Here is a 17,963-nt window from a genome sequence, read left to right as displayed (position 1 = left end):
TTTCCAGAGAAAGGCTGCATATTTATGAGCACACAAGGCCTGCAAGCGAACTGACAAGAGAAAGAGAATAAAGCAGGCCGAGTAGACACTTCATGATGCAGTATCTGCTTCCAAGTTGGCTTGGGAAAGAAATGGCTCCTCTGTCCTCACACAGCGATCCCATACTTCACCCGCAGGAGACAGTTAAGCTCTCGACAAGGATACAGTACACAGTGTCATGAGAGCTCTCAGAGTTCAGTCCTTTCTATGTTACAAACAAAGACACACTGTATCTTAGATACCGAACCCCACTGTTTTTATATCAGCACCGATGTTCTGTCTGTGTCCGTCTCCGACTGCGGATCAAAAGTATATTCTAGGTGAAAGTATCAGGTAGCACAATGTTAGCTAACACTAACTAAACAGGCGCCTTATATAAATATATGCGGAATATATTTCCAACTATGTAAATTCCCTCATAAAATGCAAACACACTCTTAGAGATTTCTCCAGTTAAATGCTCTTCTGTTCCCTTACTTGAGGTTTTGGTGATTCTTACATTGTGTCAGCTTTTCTAAATAAATAAATAGATAGATAGATAGATAGATAGATAGATAGATAGATAGATAGATAGATAGATAGATAGATAGATAGATAGACAGACAGACAGACAGACAGACAGACAGACAGACAGACAGACAGACAGACAGACAGACAGACAGACAGATAGATAGATAGATAGATAGATAGATAGATAGATAGATAGATAGATAGATAGATAGATAGATAGATAGATAGATAGATAAATTCTTACAGACAAATTCTAATGCTTTAAAGCCAGTGCTGACAATTTATGACAGGGACGTGGTTTTAGCCCAAAAATTGTCTTCCACTGTTTAAATATTGAGTGTTAGTACTACATTTCAACATTTTCCACAGTTACTGCTCTATATCTCATTCAAATGCAAAATACATTAAAATACATGGTTTGTATTTTCTTTCTATCAGCCAAACCAGAATGAAACAAATTATTCCTGAACGACTTAATTCAAATTTACAACTTTAGCCGTATTCATTAACTCATGAACAGAGTGTTGCATTGTAATGAACTGATTAAATAATTGCACAATCAGATCAAAGCCTGTGATACTCGACTGACTAGTGCTGGTCTGATTGCTTCTGCAAAACAAAACAGAGGCATGAAGAGAAGTTTCATCATACAAGAGGCTAGATAATATCACTCTCATTTCAACAGTTATGATGTCGGTTCATCTAATGAGTCATCGCTAAGCTCATCACAAACAGCAGGCCTTTGATTTCCAGTCAATGGAAGCACCAAGAAAATTCATGCCAAGCTGCCAGATTTTCCTATATTAAAAAATTGGTTACTGTATGTCTCCATTTCCTGTGTAACTCAGGGTAAGATTCCTTGGTCTTGAATTAATAGTTACTGTTACATTAGTTTCTATAGCAACTGATACTATATCGGTACTTGTATGAAGAAAGAATCGCATCATCTAAGCTCTTAACATATAATCATTGATATGCTGAATCTTGATGTAAGGAGGTAATATGTGTATTTGACTTTTTTGGAAGAAGTCTCCAATGTCGGCATTCGGTGACATCAATCGTTCATCTTCATTAAGCAGTGTATCCTGTACAGGATTATACACATTTACACCAAGGGACAACCAGCATCTGCTTACATGCATGTAATCAATCCTGCTTAAAAATCACAAATGAGGTATTAGTGATGTGATTAGTTTATGGCATAGGATATAATTGTGAAAATATTCTCAAGTTAATCACAGACCTTATGTCCAGCATTTAACCAAAAACCCATTTAAAACTATTGACTTAAAACCGGTACAAAAATGCCGAATTATTTCGAAGTTTTAAATTTTTAATATGTTTTGCATTTTTCTGAAAGTGTTTCGTGGACGTTCCATAACATTTAACGCATGATATCGTAAAGAAAAAAAAAGAGAGAAATATATAGCTTTGGCAAAGTCCTGCAGCGTAAGAGGAATAAACCATTTCAGGAAATGTTATAGAAAACAATGAACTTTTTAGTCATAACAGAGTACATACAATATGCAAGAGTTTGATCCCTGTATATCTCTTATTGTATGGAAAAATCACACTTCCTCTCAGTCAGCAAAACATCATAACATAACAGTGAGTGACGCTGAGCAAAAGCTAATCGATATCATCCACTTCACAGCCTAAAAGCTTCTGGACATAATGAGAGCAACGTATGGCTCAGCACAAAGCAAAAATTACACGCCGATGACTTCATCACCGAGACGTGAAGCAAAAGCTGCCTGCTGAACCGAAGGCCGTTTTTCAAAATCCTGTAAGGCAAGAAGTAGCAGCTCACAAGAGGAACTACATCAGTGTCAACTTGTTAGACATTTCAAACCACCCCATTCTATCTGCATACAGGACAGATGATGAAATTGCACAGAAGCACTTTACTGTAGGGTTCAAGTGACACATCTAGGTTTGATAACATCTTCAACATGTTGGCGCTCAAGACAATTACGCAAGTGAGTTCTAAAAGGAGGAAATCACAGGGGGAAAACTCTGCTCTGTTAGCAGGTCAGCAAATGAACCCTAAGCTGTTTTTTTTTTCAGTAAATCTGCTGCATAATTACTCTATAAATGTAAAGGTCAGTTTGGGTATTAAGCAGATTTGTAGTCCTTTAACTCACAAGTTACAATTTGCTATTCACTGTGATGTGAAATCTCTCCACACAGGTCACTGAGGTGTAAAATATAATTAATATGGTACAGAGCTCTGCATTTGTAGAAAAAATGGGTTATTTAAGGGTTCATTGGATAATTAATGATTCCTAGCCTCTTAAAAGGGTTCTACCTTCTGAGAAAAAAACACAAAGGGATTACTAGAAAACCTTTAGGAGTTCTCAGTTTTTTCTGAATGTAATCAAGAAGACACATTAATCCGTGCAGGTCCTATAAATGTTAAAAGAACATTCATTGTGAGACATTACAGTGCAAGGCCAGGATAAGAAATTTCCTGCTGTTTATGAGTTATTCGTTACTTACTTGTTATTAAGTTGTTATCTATGAAAGCTGTGCTCAATTTTAACTCTTTACACAAGCTCACTTGCCCAAGACGCCACTGCGTGCCACACCATTATGAGCATTACGTGCTACTTCCATGTAGCAATGAAATGTTCAGCAGACCGTCTATATTATTATTGGTGAAATTCAATATGTTATGCAATCGGTATATCAAATATCACTGTTTCATTTCAAATTGAAATAAATACACTGATCAGCCATTACATTAAAACCACTGACATGTTAACTGAGTGACATTATCTCATTACAATAGCTGCTTTCAAGACATGGGACATATTAGGCAACAAGTTGATGTGATGAAAGCAAAAAATGGACAAGTTTAAGGATCTCAGTGACTTTGACAAGGTCACATGCTGATGGCTAGAAGACTGGGTCAAAGCTGGATGCTAACCTGTGGAAGCACCAGGATGTACAATGGGAAGAAGTCCAACCAGCTCTTAGAAACGTTCTGCTGGGAAACGTTGGGTACTGGCGTTCATGTGGATGTTACTTTGACACGTAATGGCAGTGGCCTCATTCAGCTGGACAAAGCTCACACTGCAAAAATGAATCAGGAATGGTTTGAGGAATAGGAAAAAAAGTGCTAGAAGTGCTGATTGAGTATCAGAGGATTGTACTAGACAAAAAATGTGATCCATTAAGGCTTCACCTAACAGCTTACAGGACTTAAAGGATTTGCTGCTAACACCTTGACACCACAACCAGATACCACAGCACACCTGCAGAGGTCTTGTGTAGTCCAAGCTTCGATTTGTCAGAGCACAAGGGGAGGGCACAATATTAGGCAGGTGTTAAGGCTGATTGGTGTATGTTAATAACAGACTGATGCTTCCTCTATTTCACAAACCACAAGCTGCAACTGATGTAGAAATTATCAGGCAAAATGAGGAAGTAAGCGCTGTACATGACACATGAATTCATACTGTTGTGTATTTAGACCTCATGTAGTCCTATGCTGGTTTGATTTGAGGAACACCATATCATCTACATGCTGCATTTGGAGGAACTTTTGATTGCACAAGTTCTCACTAAATGGTAACCAGGAAACACACATAGACATCTCTAGCCACGATCTCTTTAAAGTGCTGTGAAATCTCCAAACACAAGTGACTGAAGTATAAAAAGCAGAGTCTTTAGAAGCCCTAATACTTTAGATCCAAATGGATCTTTACGGTATGTTCAATGGTTCTTAGCCTCCTAAAAAGGGTTTCTACGTAGAACTTTATCTGATAAAGAATCACTGTTGTAGAGGAACAACCAATGATATAATGTGTTTTTTTTATCACCATCCAGGATAAGGACATTCTTGCTGTTTATAACATGCAATAAATTAAAAATTGAAAAGCTTTGTGCTCATTTTCATCTCTGAGATCTGCACATAATACCATCTAGAGTCTGGAAATAGAGGAACTTTGGACACTTTTGTGTTCCCTCACATACCATAACATCCTATTGCAAGCTAAATCTGGATGGTGTAGAAATGTGTCGAGGGGATTAGATGAACCAGAGGTGTACACGCTGTACACACATCTCTCATATCCACTCCGTGCACACACGCTCCATCCTCACCGCATGTGCCAAAGCAACTTCATCATTCACCCGCACTAGAAAGCACACACATACTGTAGACAGAGAAACTGACATAATAAACTGACAAAGATGACCAAGGATTCAACCGTGACATGAATCGCAGGACGCTTCCAGATCAACATTTGGAATAAAAAGCATCCCAGCATGCGCTCTGACAGCTTAAGGATCGTAACAATAGGACATAAAAGCGCGTGCGTAAAAAACATCCCGGGTTGATGCTTACCTTAAATCCGACTCCACTTTTCTCCCTGAAACCACGACGCTAACACGGTCTCCGGTGCTCACGGTGCTCACTGACACACCGAGATCGGTGCTGGACCCTGCGTGTGTAAGCAAGAAGCCATGAGGAAGGGTTAAGCGTCTAACATAAGCGTCACCCAGCCTCCTGTCCCCTGTCCGTATTAACACACCACCTCCCCCTCTTTCACATGCTCCCCTTATTCACACCTCCTCCTCTTCTTCTTCTTTTTCTTCTTCTTCTCCTCTTCCTCCTCTTTCACATGCTCCCCTTATTCAAACCTCCTCCTCTTCCTCTTCTTCACCTCCTCCTCCTCCTCTTTCACATGCTCCTCTAATTCACACCTCCTCCTCGTCTTCTTCTTCTCCTCCTCTTCCTCCTCCTCCTCTTTCTCCACTTCTCGCTTCTCTGTTGCTTTCGCTTTACCAAACGCGTCTAAAGAGGACAAACACTCACATAAACGTTACCATGTAAACGAGTTCACTCAAGTAAACTAATAGAGGGCGGGGCAAGTATATGCAAATCAGGCATGTAAATGAAGCGTGGGAAGTCACGCCCATTGTCTGCTCTCAGCTAGAGTGCATGTTTTAGGTTATCAGTAAAACTATGAGATGGTTGAGGGGTGTATTACTAGGTGACATGACAAAAACATGTGACACGACATCTAAATGAGATTAAAATTTGACGTAAATTTTCTACATAATGAGACAATTTGCCAGATATCTTGACTGGTCAGAACTGCAAGCTGGAGCTTACCCCCTGTCCGTAGGGAGTGACAGGAATACACCGAGAATCACACACACACACACGCACACACACACACACACACACACACACACACACACACACACACACACACACACACACACACAGACATACATACACACACACACACACACACACACACACACACACACACACACACACACACACACATACACACAGACACTCAGATTGTCTTAAAGCAGCTTTGCAGAAGCATAAAACCTGAATAAAAAAGAAATAAGCTTAAAATTAAGTTACTATTAACTCTTAAATATATCCCTGTTAAACAAGCCTACGATGACAGAAGAAAGGAAAAACTCCCTGAGACGATATGAGGAAGAAACCTTAAGAGGAACCAGCCTCAGAAGGGAACCTCATCTTTATTTGGGCTTGTAACCAAACCTGATCCACCTACTGTAGAAGGTGAGGTGTGGAATCTAGAGGAACACATAGGAAACCCATATTGACAGAAAGAAAATTAAGCTCAGGATCAAACTTGAAATGAAAACAATTTTCTTCATACCCCACTACTAAAATGTACAATAGATATTCAGTATAAATAAACGAGACTACAAAATGAGGTCATAAATAAATATGTATACATTATACATATATGTACAGTATAAAATAAATGACATTATTTAAACAAAACATGAAGATATAAATCATACTGTATATGCTATATATAGCATATACTGTATGATTCTTTCCTTAGGCTTGCTCATTATAGAATCTACTGCAAATATACACCTAGATGTAAAGGTGCTTTTGACACCATCTTTTGTTAAAGGTATTATTCAAAACCATATTGAACTGAATCTGTTCATTTGCAGAAATGCCTTTTTTATCCAAGTAAGGCAGCTTGCAGTTCACCTTGTCAGTAGTATAAGTGTTCCAGGAGAGTTTCCAGCTTCAAGGACAAGCCACAGAACAGTGAGTGATGATGAACAGAATATGAATAGCAGATATGGGCTTGTAATATATAACGTTATGTTCTTTTCTATATGGTTGTCTGAAGTATGTGTCTAGAGACTTTTTTTGCTGAGATTTCACAGAACGTCTTGTGGAAATGTCACTTGGTTTGTGACATTTCATCAGCATGTTAGCAGCTTTATCCACCCCACCCCTCCACAAAAACATGTAATGTGAAAGCAGCCTTACAATTACAGTTCAAAGGTAATAATTAAAAAATCAAAATGTTTTATCAAAAATGTTTATTTTTGAATGATGAGTGAAAAAAACCCTCACCCTGAACTTAACATCCGTCCTAGCCAATAAGATGAGAATAATGTACAGAGTAAATGGAAAGTATTTACTGTATTTTAAGTTAAGTTAGCTTAAACAAGTAACTTAATATTAACTGGAAATATCTTTTAAACCGATCTTAATAATTATAAAAAACAAACTTGGGCCTTATTTTCTCCTCAATGTTCATTAGCATTTTTTTATCATCAGCATTATAAAATGAATAATATTAAAAAAGTTACTTTCTAGCTAATATTTACAATGTCTTATGTCTACAAGTGTGAACAGAAATGTACAGGTTACAGCTGATTAGTTTAATTCATACATTTTTTGGTTGCCATCAAAAAACACTGTGGAAATTTCCAGACAATTGCTCTTGACTCAACATGCCTGTTCATTTTCAATCCCACCACCTCAATCTAGCATGTTGCATTGCGCATTATCAACCCAATTTGGATCACACTGACCCAACTAGCCGACCCGACAGCTGAGCTTTAAAAATAACCCAGCATTTTTAGAAAGACATAAACCACCAAAGACAGAGCTTCACCTCAGAAACTTAACAAAACACCCTGAGGTGCACACATTCAAAAAGATAGACATAAAGTGCAACTAAAAAACAGGTGAAAACATGATCAGCTATCACTATTGGGAGGGAGACCACAGTCAATGTTTGAAAGGTGCACTGGGTTAACCACCTGCTTTATTCAACCCATGAAAAAATAACACCACAGAGATCAATTTTTCTGTTTTCTGCAAAGGAAACGAAAATGAATGATAGCAGTATCGCATCAAAGTACGCATTAAATCTCTGCCGGATAAAACGAGGGCATAAGTACATGTGTACAAGTGAAAAAACAAGGCCAAGGATAGAGCTTTGAATTTATATGCAAGTGCCAATTTTAGGAGAAGTCTGAAAGCTTAATCATTCTGAAAAAAAAAGCTTGTTTGGGTCTGTTTTAAAGTTCACATACACTGACGTTTGGTTGCAATTAAAAATATTACTGTATACATGAAAACAACCTCATTTTCAGATGCCTCTGTTAGAATAATCAGAGTTTTGTAGGCTGTAAAGGAAGCTGCAGATTGAATAACGCTGAGAGATTCATTCTATTATTATAGAAGACAATTAAACAGCTTTACTGGCTTTTCTGTGGATGATCTTCTAGTGAGTTATATTTACGGCTTTGGGCAGATGCTGTTGACCAGAGTGACTTAGACCTTTATCTCATTTATACAACTGAGCTATTGAGGGTTAAGGGTTTTGCTCAGGGCCCCAGGGGTGACCACTTGGTGGTCCTAGAATCTTAGCCACTGAGCAAACACTGACACACAACTGCCTAATTGATTGATCTTCAAGAATCAAGGGTTTGAACTTGAAGTCAACATATACGTTTACCATGAGACTGCAGTGAGAAGAAGAGAGAAGTGCATGTAATGGTAGTTGCAGTAAAGCAATGAGATGACAAGAGCCACTGCACAGATCTTCTTTCTTAATATAAGGTCAAGACCTGACTTTTAGCATCAGGTGTAAATTCTACCCTTAATACCTTATGGCATGTTGTGTCAAAAAACGTGATGTCTTTACGGATAAAAAAGAAAACAGACCCAAACACAGGGATAGCTAAAAACACGATTTAATAACATAATAAAAACCCCAAAACAAAGAATACTGGGGAAGGAAACTTGAGGAAAGAAAAGACTACAAAACAGAGACAACACAATAACAGGGATAAATATGGAAGACAATTAGACACATAAGGAACAGGTGTGCAGAGGCAGGAAGGACTTAAGACTAGGGCAGGGCAGAAATGTGAACACAAAACATAAACAAAAACACATGGCAAAAGATGCAACTGCTGGAACAGCCCCTAATGTTCCAACAGGAAAGTGTCCAAGCGTGATCTTGACATGTGAAACTTCCTTTGGGCTTCAGAACAGAAAATGTTCCTCAAAGCATTCAATTCAAATTTATTTGTATAGCTATTTTTTTTCAATTGACATCGTCTCAAAGCAGCTTTACAGACCATAAACATAGAACAAAAGGTTATTATAAAAGAAATATATAAAGATTAATAGAATAGAAATTCCAAGATTAAAATGAGATATATTTAAATGTGTTTGTATTTATCCACAATGAGCATTTATCACAAGGAAAACCCCCTTAGATGGAAGAGGAAGAAACCTTGAGAGGAACCAGACACTGGAGGGTGTGATTATAAATATACAGTCTGACAAATGTTGAGCATCACCCCAACAACCTGTAAACATGAATCTTTAGGTATTCAGATCCATCCATGAGAATGATTCAAAAGAAACCTGAATTTTCTGAATAAGGAACCTTCTTCACTTCTCGTAACAGTCTAATAAAATTGGTCCCAACCTTATTCCTGGGAGTAGCTGATGTTCTTCACATTTCAGTGTTTTCCCTGATCTAACACATTAGTTGCATCACATGTGTTTGCAGCAGGACACAGGTTTGGGAACCTTTGGTGTAAACAGTTATCCTACCATTAAGAGATTTCAACAACCATCCCTCCTCCAAGACAGAGTAACTGGTCCATGATCTCTAGAAGGAAGTAATCACATTTTCTATACCATGTTGATAAATAAACCACTAGACAGTTGTGGGTGTCTGATGAAATGCAGTTAGTGGGCACTCTTCTGGAAAGTGTGAAAGAAAGCATGTACTCCCAGCTTTGTAGCTGTTAAAGGAATACAAATTCAGTAAAATTATATTTAAAAAAAGGTATTACATAAAAATATTAAGTGTCTAAAAAATAGACGCTTTTTTCCTTCTCGATAGGTGAGTAACGTTGGTTTTGCTTTGTTACACAGATCTAATATATGCCGTCCTTTGCATGATTATGCTTGTGTGTCATTTTTGCTTGTTTGTTTATCAGCAATCATATTGTTCTTCCCTTCAGCTATTGTATGATAAAGACACATTTCTTTCCATTATTTGCCTGGGTTATGTATGTATGTGTGGGCGGAGCTATCAATACAGGGGTGGGACCCATTTGGGTTAGGGGCGTGTTTGTTTTGGTGATTTTATATGTCAACATTGGCTTTCAAAAATCGGAAACCCTACCTATAAAGTTTCTGTTCTTCAAGTATATGTGAATAAAAAAATCAGGCTGTTTGAATGCTGATTTCATGGAGGTTCATGGAAGAAACTCAATTCAGCATTGTCTAAGGTATGATGTAGAGAAACTGCCCCATCATTTAGAAATACAGTTACAGAAACATAGAGAATAATGCTTTTAGTTTGTCTTCAGATAGTGGAAATGGGTCTCCAAAACATGTAATGCTTGTCTTTTGGTTTTTCATTTACTCAACAATCACCGCTGCTGAAGAGATTTTCAGGCTGTGGTCCTCAAGGCATCTATTTGTATAGTTACAAGTGACAGATGCAAACCTTCATGCAACCTTTTTGATCCACAGCTTGCATGTATTAATAGGCAATCTTAAGTTTGTCCATGTCCAAGTTTAATCAGAGCCAAAGTCTGATATGTGCTGCATTTTCAAATGAAATTCTGCATGTGAGTGTGGAATTCAGATGTAGATGCCTGGCAGGGCCAATATGTTTCTATACGATTCCCACTCTTGCCCTTTCAGCCCTCTGATCCACAAGATTCTTTCATCCACAGACTGCAGCTCCTAGGAATTAGCTTTTTGCTCCATTCTCCATAAATCCTTGACACAGTTAAAAAAAGAATGAAAGATGTTAAGTGTGTTTGGTGATAAAACTGTTAGACTTATCACCTAACACCAACTAGCAATGGCTATTCAACACACACACACACACACACACACACACACACACACACACACACACACACACACACACACACACACACACACACACACACACACACACACACACACAGTTTTTATGTTAAATTTGGGTGAATTTTGAAAAAGAAAAACAGACAGAAAAAAGAAAGAAAGTACAGAAAACAGCACTTAAATCTGCTTTTCAAATCAAGCAGGTTTGTCAACTACTTAGGCAACAGTGGATTGATTAAAAAGAGAAATGTCACTCAGTATTTGTGTATCCCGTTTTTAACCCTGAGCTTTTACTTGATTATGAAAAACAGAGGATGTAAGGAGAAAAAATTGGGACAGGGAGGAGGATAAACCCCCCATCTGTATTGTTCCAGTGTGTATTTGGTGCTTAAACAACATGGCTGTGATTAGGAATCAGTGCCATCTGCTAGAGAAAAGAGAATGGAGAAAACCTCTAAATTTCACACACACACAAACACACACACATAGAACAGTTCCCTGATTGGAGATGATTTGTAGGGTGGGTCTGCACTGCTCTGTGCTAAAGCTTCACACAAATCAGAAGTAAATATGACGAGACAGCCAATCTAACAGAACACAGACTCTCTGTCCTGCATCATTAATTAGAATATTAACACGGTTGAAGCTGTACATGTTAAATTGGTAAAACTGCTGCATGAAATCCGGACTCATACACTCTCCACACATATACTCGAATACTCTGCGCTGGATACTGTCATTTTAAAAAGTAGACTTGGGCAAACAAGAGGTGTTGCCTAGCAACCTATCTCTTCTTTAAAATACATGTCCAGAAACGTTTCAGATTCAAATCAATGGCAGATTTAACAAACATAGCATTACACCACAAAGTGTATTGATTCCTGAAGGACAGAAGAAGAGTCTCGCTGCACACACAGCTATTACAGACTCTCATCTGTTAGCACATACGTATTACTTTCAATCAACATTTATTTATACGACATAGGCTGATTTTTAAAGAAGGTACAGTAGAGTCCAACCATGTGGATGGTCTTTCATGCTTCTCTTTGAGAGTTTTCTCTAAACCTTCCTGTTAGCATCCTGTTTTTTTAGATTTTCCTCCTGATAGTTGTGTGCTACAAGCTGGTTGACAAATCAAAGGAAAAATAACTCTTAGCACTAAAGGTGTTTGACCACAGTGAAGCACGAGAATAGCTTCGAAGTGTCCTGGCATACAGTAAATTTGACAGATTTCTGCAGCTGTACAGTACAGGATGGGTGAACACTTTTCTTTTGAGACGGTGATTGTGGTCTAGCACATCACTCCAAAAACACTCATAGGTGTTCAGCTTGGAAGGAGAGCTGGTGAATGTGAGAGCCAATGAATAATTTGCACCGATGCTTCCTTCTATGGAGGCAAGTGGATCCAAATTATCCCAGAAAAATTCCCTAAATTATAACGGATTCTCTGGTTTGTTTTCTATTTTTTATTTTTTTTTTGTCCTCTAACAAAATGTCAGTGTTTTTTCATATCAACTCTGCTGTTGATTAAAAAATGTTGAAACAGATATGATAAGGATGTTATCCACTTAGTAAAGTGTCACTCCTTTTAAATCAGAGAATGTTTTCATGGTCATTCATGCTACATTTGTGCCATAAAATACCTTCAAACCAAATTCTGTAATTCTTTTAGGTTTTTGTATGGATTTATGTGAATGTTATTGTTTAACAGTGTATATAATCAGAATGTAGAAACAAGTAACTTAAAAAAGATCAAATCAAGTGTTCTGGAAACTAATTTATAAAAATTCACATGGGTTCCACTTCTAAATACAAACAATTCATATTTATAAAATGTTTTAAGATGTTTTTAACCCTAGGTATCTGTTTATAGAAACTGTACAGAAATAAAGACATTAATCAAAAGAGGAGCTTTTTTAAAAATATGAACAATCTGATACACTATTTTAAAGTAAAATGTATAAATGTTGGCTCAGGCCATCTTTTAACCACATTATTCAGAGGCACTTGGGCAGTAGATCACTCACACAATAAACAGTGGGACGACTTCATTAAACAAAAGCAAATACATTTTTAAAGTAATTGCCTTTCAGTTGGACCTGCTGAACATCTGGATGAGGTTTCATTTAACTTATCTGGGGAAGTCATGGTTTAATGGTTAGAGAGTCTGACTCCTAACCCTAAGGTTATGGGTTTGAGTCTCGGGCCGGCCACTACTGAGGTGCCCTTGAGCAAGGCACCGAACTCCCAACTGCTCCCTGGGCGTTGCAGCATACTGTAAATGGCTGTCCACTGCCCCGGGTGTATGTTCACGGTGTGTGTGTTCACTGCTGTGTGTGGGCACTTTGGATGGGTTAAATGCAGAGAACAAATTCTGGGTATGGGTCACCGTACTTAGCCATATGTCACTTCACTTCACTTCCACTTTAGAGATTAGACGCCTGGTGCCAAAAGACCTAATACTTCTCTTCACTTACTTTTCTTTTTCTGTCAACATCACGACACCTAGAGATTGTGCCAGCTACAGCTGCGTTCCACTTCATGAAGATTTTCAGTGAGAAGAGGCCAACCCTGCAAGGATCCCGGGGCACCAAGAGATGCACCAGCTCCTGTTGGTTTCTGCTTCATGAAGATTTCAGACATTCAAAGAGGAGATGTGAAATCCATGTGACCGCCTCTGTGTATGACTATTGAAAGGAAATTATTCATAATAACACACTCTGATGTTTATAACAATTTATAATCCCACCCTCTGGTGTCACCCAAATGACGATCGGTTCCCTTTTGAATCTGGTTCCTCTCCAGGTTTCTTCCTCTTCCATCTAAGGAAGTTTTCCTTGCTCCAGTAGCCTCAGTCACCTCAGGCTTCTCATTGGGGTTACATACAAACACATTTAAATATAAGTTTAATATTAATCTTGAACATTTTTACTATTTTTCTTATGTTCTGTAAAGCTCCTACTGTTTAAAATGTCTACTGTTAAAAGCGCTATACAAATAAAATTTCATTGAATTGAACTAAATTGAACTGTTGGCTTTCAGGGTGAGATGGTTTTCCCTCTGTTGGGTTTACCTTGCACAGAAAATTAGTGGATAAAAATAGCTTTAAATTTTAGATGCTTATGATGAGGCATTTGAGGCATCTCACTGTGCAGTGTGACATGACACAAAAATCCAATGATGAACATGGACACAACCAAAACACACACAAATTTCATTTTTTGCTCTGTGGAAAAAGAGCAAAACCTTACTGATGAACTCATGACTATAAAAAGACCCATCACTTCAAACTGGTTATTTTTTATCACTGAACTTCACATTTTCTTTGTCACTTCACTAAGCAGGCCAGAGACAAAAAAAATAAACATCACATTACAATCTGCTAACTTTTTCCATTCTCAGTGAGCAGCGTGAGATCGGCCACAACAGAGGATCTGCTACAGAAGACGCAATGGTCCATGTAGTCAGGGAACTATGGCATTTCTTTCTTCTGCTACAGTATTTTTCAATCCACTGAAATATAGTTCTAGGTCTGCATCCAGACCACCAGTGGATGACCCCTCCCTTTAAACGTCAGCAGCTCAGACCTACGTTAATCTGTATTCCTCTTTTAAAAAGCATCTGCCGAGTGAATCATTTCTATTCATTTCTATTTCCGACCTCAGTCTGTTTGACCTTAAACGTGGATATCTGTGATAGCTGCCAGTGATCTCTGCTCTGTATTTCCCTCCTACACACTCCCGCTCACTAACTGTTATAGACGGAAGGATTAGTCATAAATGCACCCTGACTCCATCTTGGACTTCAACAGAACTTTCAGGTTATGTCTCTAATGATTTGTATGTCACCCATGGATCACAGGATCGTGGAAGGTTTTAGATGAAGTGATGTATCCCATCTGCAGACATGCTCTTGGTCAGCATGAGATTCATTTGGAGTCGGGGATATTACTCATCTAACTCGTGAGGTGTGTTGAAATCCACCCACTTGAATCAGAAGCCATCTACTATGATTCATCACGTGTAGGCCCCGCTAGAATTCTGCTCACATTTACATATTCTTGTCTGTGTGTGTGAGTGAATGACCAAACTGACAAGAATACACAAGTCTGGCAGTTTTTAATCTGTATTTTTAGACATTTTTTATATTGTAAATAAGCAGGGTCTGCATTTCGTGTTCTTTCGTGACAGAAGCATTTAAAAGCTGAAAATGCTGAAAGGCCACCACAGATAGAACAATAAGCCATCAGAAGAGCAGTAACCATCTGGGAAGCATGAGCCGCAAACAGCATCATTGGTAAACATATTGCATAAGCCGCTTCATGTGCTTTACACCCCCCTGCATGCATCACCACACACAATTTCCATGCTGCTAAATATAAGATGCAAAATGCACACAATAGCACATGAACACCAGCCAAACATAACGCTCGCTGTCTTCAGACGCAGCTGTCGGTGAGGGGAAAAAACAAACCGGCAGCTGTGCTGAGAAAAAGCACATCCTCGGTTAATTGTGACAATTTTGAGTACTAATTGATCTCATTTTTGTATTTAGATTTACTGTAATAGCTTTATTAGCTTTTTTTTCTTCTCCATAGTAGAAAAATCAAATGGATATTTTTTTGGCTATATAAAAAAAATCCTGGCAACTGCACCAAAAGTATAAAGTCTTATCATCAACATTCATTACTCTCACTTTTATACTTTTATCTCTTTTTTTTATTATTTATCTCTTTGTCAAGCTGACATAAATCACGCGAGACATTTTTCTCGACAAAACTGTAATAAAATCATGACGACTGAGACCAGGGTATTTCACCATGTCAAAGTCGAGTCTAATAATAATGATGATGCTACATGTCAAACATTAAAACAGGACTCGAATAAAACAAACATCCATCACTCAGTATAATGTCAGTCATAAGTTAATCATGCAATTTATTGTTAAATTGACAGCTAGAACACATACAAGGTTTTGTTAATAAAACTTTTATAAATAAATGAATGAATTAATAAATTAATAAATACATAATAATATGATTACTGTGTTATCAGTTGTCTCAATGCACCAAAGTAAATAAAGGCTGACTACACAGTACACACTAGCAGGAGCCACAACCTCAAATAGTAGCAGTCAAATGTGTACAAATAAGGCAACTTGCTGGATTTTATTTTAAATAGCTACATTTACATTTACATCATTTAGCAGACACTCTTATCCAGAGTGACTTACATTTTTATTATTTCAGTTTATACACCTGAGCAATTGAGGGTTAAGGGCCTTGCTCAGGGGCCCTGCAGTGGCAACTTGGTAGACCTGGGATTCCAACCAATGACCTTCCGATCAGTAGTCGAATGCCTTAACCACTGAGCTACCACATAGCACTTAGATTGGTAAAAATAAGCATAGGATTCTTCTTTGTATTTCTTAGCAGTGGAGACACATGTTATTATTTTCTATGAAATATGTACTCATGCTCGATGCAGTGATTCAAAGATGACTTGTTGTTGAGCTGAGTGTTGTTATGACATCGTACCCATCGGCCCAAATCCGTGGTATATCTGCTGTAATTTTAAGAAATTGAACCTCCTCTGAATATCACAGTTTGCTATAAACCTGGTGGGACTGGCCAATCAGACGATCGAGAATGATTTCTGTTTCTCAGGATTTTTGTATTTCAGTCTAGCTTATACTTAAACAGAGTGGGTGTTATTTATGTATACAGCTTCGTAGGGGTTGTGTGATTTGACACTTTTTTATTTTACATTTAATTATGTAAGGTTAGAGTAATGCGTGCAGTGGAATATACCAAATATACCATCCATATTATATTCAGAGGAAAAAACATATCTAATTCTATATATACATTACAGTATAAAAGCATCATCATTAAACAACAATAGTACAAATGAATCAAAAAGTGTGCATTTTATAACAGAAGCAAATTGTGCTACAAAGTCCGTTTGTTGTCATATTAGTCAAACTGGACAATATCACGGAAAAGTTATGGAAGATGAAAATGAATGTTTCTTATCAAAGTAGGTTTTATTAAGACTTTATTCCACCTGTGATTATTTAGGCTGATATGATTTGAAATTGGGAAAAATTTCATTGGAAACAATATTTTAAATAAAACTATTTAATTGTGCACACACATTAGTTATATTCAATTTAATTTGATTCAATTCGATTGAAATTTATTTGTATAGAGCTTTTAACAATGGACATTGTCTCAAAGCAGCTTTACAGAGCATAGGAAATATTGCAAAAAAACTTTAACATTATACAAAGATTTATAAAAAAGAGTTTTTAGATTAATATTAGACTTATATTTAAATGTGTTTGCATTTATCCCCAATGTGAAGCCTGAGGTGATTGTGGTGAGGAAAAACTTCCTTAGATGGAAGAGGAAGAAACCAGACTCAAAGGAGAACCTCATCCTCATACGGGTGACACTGGAGGGTAAGATTATAAACTGATATAAACACCGGAGAGTTTTATTTTGAACAATTTCCTTTATACACTCATATACAGTCCAGTAATTGTGTATTGATTAGGTGGTTGTCATCCTTAGAGACCACATGAAGTTTGCATCTCCTCTTTGAAAGGTTGCGATCTTCAAGAAGAGAAACACAACTGGAGCTGCCACAATTAATGGATGCCTCGGGATGGGTAGAAAAAGAGAAAGAAGTGGAATTAATTTTATCCTCTAATATATGTCTTGGTTGCATCTTGCATAATTTGCATTCTGTTGTTTTTCTTGTCTTTATAAACCACTTTCCTTTTCATAGACATGTTTAAAATGTCACAGTGATTTAACATATGCAAAATATACAATGTTTTGGGGGTTCTCGGATACAAACAGATTGAAATTCAGGCCTATTTTGCCATGTTTGGGCATGAGATGTCAGGTCTCAGCCCGGTACTTCATTTAATTAATGGCACAAGCATAGTGCAGATCTCATAATTAACACAGTTTGGTAAACAGAATAATCCTATTAGCATGGGTCACACCTCAGCCCCACTGCTCCCATATAAAACCCTAGGACCTTTAAATTTTAATTTTATTTATCTCACAAACACATGCAGCATGACAGACACTCTCTCTAGTGCAAGATCAGTGGCAGAAACAGTATGACTGTGTGTGTGTGCGTGTGTGTGTACTGTGTGTGTGTGTGTGTGTGTGTGTGTGTGTGTGTGTGTGTGTGTGTGTGTGTGTGTGTGTGTGTGTGTGTGTGTGTGTGTGTGT

General features: G+C 37.7%; 1 protein-coding gene across 1 annotated transcript in view; it reads right to left on the bottom strand.

Annotated features, from left to right (window-relative positions):
• The window catches only part of pde4ba (phosphodiesterase 4B, cAMP-specific a), a 144,861-nt gene extending 139,782 nt beyond the window's left edge, over positions 1-5,079 (bottom strand). Inside the window, exon 1 of the mRNA XM_027146233.2 lies at positions 4,901-5,079. The gene's annotated coding sequence lies outside the window, so the exon portion shown is untranslated. The remainder of the gene's footprint in view (positions 1-4,900) is intronic.
• Positions 5,080-17,963: the final 12,884 nt, after the last annotated feature.

The sequence above is a fragment of the Tachysurus fulvidraco genome, chromosome 5, assembly GCF_022655615.1.
Source record: "Tachysurus fulvidraco isolate hzauxx_2018 chromosome 5, HZAU_PFXX_2.0, whole genome shotgun sequence".
In the NCBI taxonomy this organism is placed as follows: Eukaryota; Metazoa; Chordata; class Actinopteri; order Siluriformes; family Bagridae; genus Tachysurus; species Tachysurus fulvidraco.
Note: the sequence above shows the minus strand (reverse complement) of the source record. Positions and strands in the feature narration are given on the sequence as shown.